Source organism: Callorhinus ursinus, unplaced genomic scaffold, assembly GCF_003265705.2.
Source record: "Callorhinus ursinus isolate GAN/ISIS: 27379988/994484 unplaced genomic scaffold, GSC_fseal_2.0 scaffold68, whole genome shotgun sequence".
Lineage (NCBI taxonomy): Eukaryota > Metazoa > Chordata > Mammalia > Carnivora > Otariidae > Callorhinus > Callorhinus ursinus.
In genome coordinates, this window is record NW_027397130.1 from 3275098 (window position 1) to 3281951 (window position 6854).

The 6854-nt window shown below is 52.8% G+C and overlaps 1 protein-coding gene across 1 annotated transcript in view; it reads left to right on the forward strand.

Moving 5' to 3' along the window:
• The first annotated feature begins 6340 nt into the window (after positions 1-6340).
• The window catches only part of LOC112814440 (soluble calcium-activated nucleotidase 1), a 30985-nt gene continuing 30471 nt past the window's right edge, over positions 6341-6854 (forward strand). Inside the window, exon 1 of the mRNA XM_073886034.1 lies at positions 6341-6464. The gene's annotated coding sequence lies outside the window, so the exon portion shown is untranslated. The remainder of the gene's footprint in view (positions 6465-6854) is intronic.

Consider the following 6854-nt stretch of genomic DNA (forward strand, 5'->3'; position numbering starts at 1 on the left):
GACACAGAGAGAGACAGCGAGAGAGGGAACACAAGCAGGGGGAGTGGGAGAGGGAGAAGCTGGCTTCCCCCTGAGCAGGGAGTCCGATGCGGGACTCGATCCCAGGACCCTCGGATCACGACCTGAGCCAAAGGCAGACGCTTAAAGACTGAGCTACCCAGGCGCCCCTATAGTTCTGGCTTCTTATATGGCAAGAAGAGGAAGGACCTAGCCAGAGTAATGACATTCTGCTGTGGTGACAACAGCTTTCTTGTTGCTTCTTTCTGGACCGTGTTCCCACGTTCTCCCTGATCAGCTTGGATGTCACACCTGCAGCTTGTTGTTTGTCATCATCGCTCCTCCCAAGGGCCTCTGTCTCTGGCTACCTGTGGACGGGAGATGCAGAAACAGGGGTGCTGGTTTGGGATGTTCCGGGCAAAGCGCAGAGACGGCACCCTACTCTCTCTTGCCTTGGAAATTCCTTCCTGCTGCTGCTCACCACGTGCCTGCCTGAAGGGCTGAGAAATCAAGAGGAAAGGGGGGCGTGCAAGCCTCACGCCCAGCAGGCACACCTTCGTGCCAGCCGAGCATAGAACGTGGAGATGGAAGAAGAGCACCGGTTCCAGGCGGCGAAGCCGGGAGGACCCAGCGGCCACACCACAGAGACCCGGGCAGCCCACCGGCTCCTGTGGGAATGAAGGGAGGGATGCCCTGATCCTCAAGTGGCCCTGGAGAACTTCAAGGACGCTACGGCAGGATCGTGTCTCCGTGGGAGATGGGGTTTCGGCTGGCGTTACAACAGTCGGGAATCGTTCATGGTCTCTGGCATGTGCCTGAGGCTTGGCAAAACTCACATCCCTGCTTGCTTATCGACACAGGAAACCCAGAGATAAGCTCGTCTTCGTTCCTGCACGCTTTCCTGGCCAACAAGACCCAGGCCTAGCACACTGGCTGACCTTCCCCTAGTGGCTCTGTCCTCAGCTGGCCTTCGCTGCAGGGATGCACGGGGGAGACACACAAGAAAAGCAGGAGAGACAAGTAGGCCACCTCTCTGTGCAGCCCCTGCCAGGCCTTCATCTGGGACCTTAGACAAGCTGGGTCTCTCAGAACTCCTCTGAACCAGGAAACATCCTGAATGCAATGGGAAAGCTCCCCGTTGCCCTACCCCGGAGGCCCAGACCTTGGGAGTCCTGGTTCCACCCCAGGATTCCACACACACGAAGCTGGGCATGTGGCTTGGAAGAGAAACAGAGGCAGATCTGTCCCTTCTTTATTCCATCCGAGATGGCTTTAGTGTTGAAGAACTGAAAGACAGTTCTCTTTTTTTTTTTTTTGAAGATTTTTTATTTATTTATTTGACAGAGAGCGCACAAGCAGGAGGAGAGGCAGAGGGAGAGGGAGAAGCAGGCTCCCCGCTGAGCAGGGAGCCCGATGCGGGGCTCGATCCCAGGACCCTGGTACCATGACCTGAGCCGAAGGCAGATGCTTAGCCGACTGAGCCACCCAGGTGTCCCTGAAAGACTACCTTAAAGATAATTCCAAGACGGGAATCCAGAGGCCCAATAGAGAGCAGAACTCTAGAAATACAGCCAGATAATGACCCTGTCTTCCAGCGGCAGCTGCTCGTTCTAGCCGGAGGCCTTAAGTCCTGAGCCTGGGATGCTCCCCAACCTCCGAGGGCCTTAGTTTCCTTGTCTATAAAGCAGAGATAGGTCCAAGGTCTCTAATCCATAGTCAGATGTGTTCACAGTAAGATGCAGACGTCTTTCAGCGCATCTCACCCCGCCGGGCTCTGGGGCAGGGCCCCCCCCACCCGACGCTTGCATACCCTCACAACACTGCGGGTCACACTCTTCTGCTAAAGTCCTTCACGCCAAACTCGGCAGGGGAACCACGTTTTCAGAGCTTTTCGTATTTTGGGGACTTGGGGTAAAGGATTGTGACTCTGTAATTGTCACACGACTGATGAAAGGCCTGACAGAGCAGATACAAAGCACAAGAATGTTCGTGATAACTGTCATTATGGTAAGTATAATCTTCCTCCTTCCCTCCTCTTGGGTCGAGCCCCCACATCTCCCAGGAGGTTCGGAAGGGGATTACTCATATCTCTTGAGGCAGGAACCAGGAGGGTGAGGGGCACTGATATGAAATGTGGCAACAAGGATCTGGAGTTTCCCAAGATAGTCGCATCAGACAGAAGGCTCAGGGGCGTGGAAACTTCCAGAAAAAAAGAAACTACAGTCAGAGCACATCTCAGGCATCACAACCCACAGCTCAAGCCAACAGGCAAATGGGCAAAGATTCACCAGGCCAGTTCAACCCTCAGTGAAAGAAACAAAATCTGTCACCCAAACACAGAGCTGGCCAGGTCCCTAAATGCTCTGTCACCCACTTCATCACCGCCTTAAAACTGTAAGTAGGAAAGCGACACTGGGCAAGCCAGGGATGGTCTTGCAGACTACCCGATTGTTGGTTCTCTCTTAGGGCCATAGTGCCCTCAGGCAACCAGGGAGGAATGCTCCCAATTCAGCAAATATCTTCCCGTTGGAAAGTCCTGGCCAGAATTAAGGACAAGAGTCATGGCAAAAAAAAAAAAAAAAAAAAAATTAACAAATCAGAACCCAAAGCCAGCAGCAGTGCCTGAGGGCGATTTCATCAGCCCGGTGATGGGTCAGAGGCCGGGGCCAACCAGAATGATGAGCCCCTCCCCCTCCCCCAGGTCTCTCTCTTCAGTTCCCAAGTGAGTTAGAGGTCATACCCATCTTGGAATTCCCTAGGATCCCACACCTCCCACACAAGGACGTCTGGGCCAAACACTTAACGGCTTCCTGAACCTTCCCAAGTGGCCCTACATCCTCAGACAAGGGCAGCTCATGGGATGTAAAGCTCAGAGACTCACGGGGGGCAGAGAACATTCCCAGGAGGCAGCCTATTCCATGTCCTTCCCTGTTTGGCAATCCCTCCTCTCTCCCTGGGCATATCACTGCTGCTCACTCCATCTGTTTTCTCATCCCTGGAAAAAAACTATGTGACCTCGGTTAACGTCTGTAAGACGCTGGGTTCCAGATAAGCACAGCCTGTCATTAGCAGCACTGTGATTTTTTTTTTCCCACTGTGGCCCCAACATTCTGCCTGTCCCAGCTATTTTGGGCCGGGCTGCCCAGCCATCCCACGAGGGCATAGAGCGGCACCAAACCTTCTGCATTCTGTTCGGAAAGGGGGCCACAGGCAGGCTCAGACGGTGGCGTCCCACTGCCAAAGGGTGGGGGTGAGGGAGTCTCCGTGGAGATTTGGAAGAGATGGAAACTTGGCGGCCAGACTCAGCCGCCCTGGCTGCTGGCCCACACTCCTTGCTCCTGGATGGCAGTGCCTGCCTTCTGGAAGGCTGGGGGCAGGTGGGGATCAAGACTGGCAGCTGCAAGGACAGAACAGGCTCATCTGCTGCTTCACCGGCCCTCATGCTTGTAGAAGACTTCTGTCTAAGGAGGACAAGCCTTTCTCTGGAAGCCCCCCAAGCCCCCCACGGACTGGACGCAAAGACGAACCGTCAGGGACAAGAAAGCACCATTTGCAGTCTGCCTTTTGCCATCTATGTGCTTTCTGACTCCAAACAGGCATTCACTGTCCCATGCCTCAGTTTCTCCATCTCTCGGTGTTTTACATCCCTGTGGTGGGAGTTCCTGTTTTGGCACTTTGAGAGATAACACGTAGCCGGCACCATCAGGCAGCATTTTACTTGAAAAATAAAATGGGAGGGCCCCCTGGTGGACTGCTCCATTCTAAGCCTGAACTATGAAATGAGCGAGCGAGGACATAGGTAAACACACGATGGATGATTAAAATGAAGGTTTTTTAGTCTTTTGCGGAGAGCCACAGAAACAAAAGTGGGAGAAAAGTTCTCGACGAAGGCCAAGGTGACGTCTCCAAGGATGCAAAGGAAGCAAGGAGAATTTAAATCACAGCAACACCTAGGTGCACAGGAAGAGCACTTTCTGGGCAGGGCCTCTCCGGAAGGCAGGAAGGCGAGTGTCTTATTCACTAGGGCATGAGAACACCATTTGACCTAGTAATCTTCCTTCCAGCAATTTATCCTACAAATATACTCACAGTTGTGCTCCAACACGTGAGTTCAAGGATTTGCCCTGAAGCATTGTTGTAATGTAAGAAGATCACACATATCCTTAGGGGCCTGGTAAAAGAAATAACAGGACATCCACACAGTGGACTACTACGCAGCTCTGTAGAGAAGGAAACACATCTCTACATAACCACACAGAACAAGCTGTGCTGTGAAGTGAAAAATTACAAACCTTTTTGAAAAACATTAACGGAGACCTAAGTAAATGGAAAGGCAAACCACGCTCTTGGGTAGAAGGCTAAACATCATAAAACTCTCAGTTCTCGGGGCACCTGGGTGGCTCAGTCGTTAAGCGTCTGCCTTCGGCTCCGGTCATGATCTCTCAGGGTCCTGGGATCGAGCCCCGCATTGGGCTCCCTACTCAGCGGGGAGCCTGCTTCTCCCTCTCCCACTCCCCCTGCTTGTGTTCCTTCTCTCACTGTGTCTCTGTCAAATAAATAAATAAAATCTTTTAAAAAAAAAAAACCTCTCAATTCTCCCCAAATTAATCTGTAGATTTAAAGCAATTCCATTCAAAACCCCCAAAGTTAGGGGTGGATGGAATGTAGGAAGGGGGTGAGGGGGAATTGTCCTACAACACATGAAGGTTTATTATAAAGAAGTAAGAGTGAAGACAGTGGTATTAGAGCCGACAAGAGCAACTATACCAATACGACATAAGAGAAAGCCCCTAAACAGACCCATGGATATATGGAAACTTGATCTATGACAAAAAATGGCATTGCATACATGCCCAGTGGGGAAAGGATGGATTATTTCCTAAACATGACACTGAGATGTTGGGGCATCTGCAGAAGAAGAAATATACATGGCCAAAAAATATAGGAAAGATACACAACTGCTCAGCAATCAGGCAATGAGAAGGCATTTAAAGCCATCAGATTGGCAAAGTGAACACACCTGATAATATCTGTGGAACAACAGGCTCTCCCATCCATTGCATACAGTTTTATTTCATTTTTGTACAAGTTATAATAGGCATCTCTACTGTTGAGGCATCCGTACCTATTTGCTAAAATTATAACATAAGGCATGAGAGTGATTCAAGATGGCATTCACCTCCTGGGGTGGGAGGGGATTTGGAAGGGGGAGGAGTATGGAGACCTTTCAAGATAGCAGGACTAGCCTTTTCTTTGTCAAGCTGGGAGGCGTATATAGATATAGATATCTTAGTAAATAAAAGGTTTGACTAATTTAAAATAATAGTAATTATATGGTATATAGTTAGAACTCAGTTTCACCTAACGTGAAACAAATCAATCCAAGAAGGGTTTGTCCCCTTTACACCCGCCAAAAATGCAGAACCGAGTGTTTAGCAAATTTCCATTTGGTTTTTTAAAAAGGTAATTTAATATACACATTTATGATTTGTTTGCGTGTCACAAAATCTCTCTAACAATAACCATAAGAAACTAGTAATAATGACTGCCTCCGGGCAGGGAATGTGGAACAGGGACGGGAGGGGTATTTTTCACTGGACATCATTTACATAATTTGAATTTTTCTCTTGTGCATCTGTTACCTAATGGAAGGCTCTTGAGAGGCCCTGGGGTGATTGCGCACAAGCCATGGCTGAAGCTGCAGACCCGCGGAGCACCAGCCCTCGCCTAGCTCTGTTACCAGGCTTTTCTCATGATTTCTTTAAAATGGGCATTTTTGCAGGACTTGGTGGTGGAGAGCAGGGATGCCTTTTAATATAGTCCATTAAAATAGCTCAGGGGCCGGGGAGGGGCCTGGAGAACCAGGGCGAACTGGATACCCTTATTTGGGAGGAGGTTCCTTGACTGTGAATCAAGGGCAGGGAACCCACCCCCATCCCCAGCACCCTTCCCCGCCAGGACACTCCAAGCCTGTAGACCTGCACCCCGATCTTTGCTCGGGAAACTGATCAGCTTTCCTAAGTAGCCGATCAGAAGAGCAGAGGGGCTCTCTGATAATGAGGGTAGCAGGAAGGGGTCCGCGCTTCCCCGCCTCCCGGGAGACCACGGGGGTCGACAGGGCCAGGCAAGAGGTCCTAAAATCTCAGCTCGAGAAATTACCCCCGCCTCCCGCTTTTGTCGGGCCAGGGTTCCAGAACAAAGCGCTGGGACGCGCCTGCGGGGTGGTGCCGGCGCACGTCTGCTCCGCTCGCTCTAGTCCCGGCCCCCGGAGAGGCTCGCCGAGCAGTAAAAACTACAGCTCCCAGCAGTCCCGCCCGCGCCGGCGCGCAGCCGCGGAGCAGAGGCTGCCGGGAGCACGTCCCGGAGACCAGGCGAGCGCGCCGGGCGGAAGTCGGCCGCCCGCAGGGTCCCGGCCTTGCCGCAGGGAGGCCCCGCCGCCCGCGGGCCCCGGAGCCAACCTGCAGCGGGTGAGTGACGGCTGCGCCCGCGGCCGCCGCGCCCTCCCTCGCGACGGGCCCACGCCACCGCCCTCCCACCCCGCCACGTCCCGCCCCCGGCCCTCAGACTCCCGAGAAACGGTCTCCATCTGACGGGTGGCGGACACCACCCCCTCCGATTTGAGAGACACCCACCCTGACTGACTCGCAGGACTCTCCCTGGCTCTGACTAGTGCGGGACACCTCCCCTCCCCCCACGACGAGTGCGGGACACCTGCCCCTCCGACTTGAGAGACGCCTGCGCTGACCGACACGCAGGACTCTCCCTTGCTCTGACTAGTGCGGAACACCTGCCCCTTAGGACTAGCGTGGGACATCCCCCCCTCCGACTAGCGTGGGACACCTCCCCCCTCCGACTAG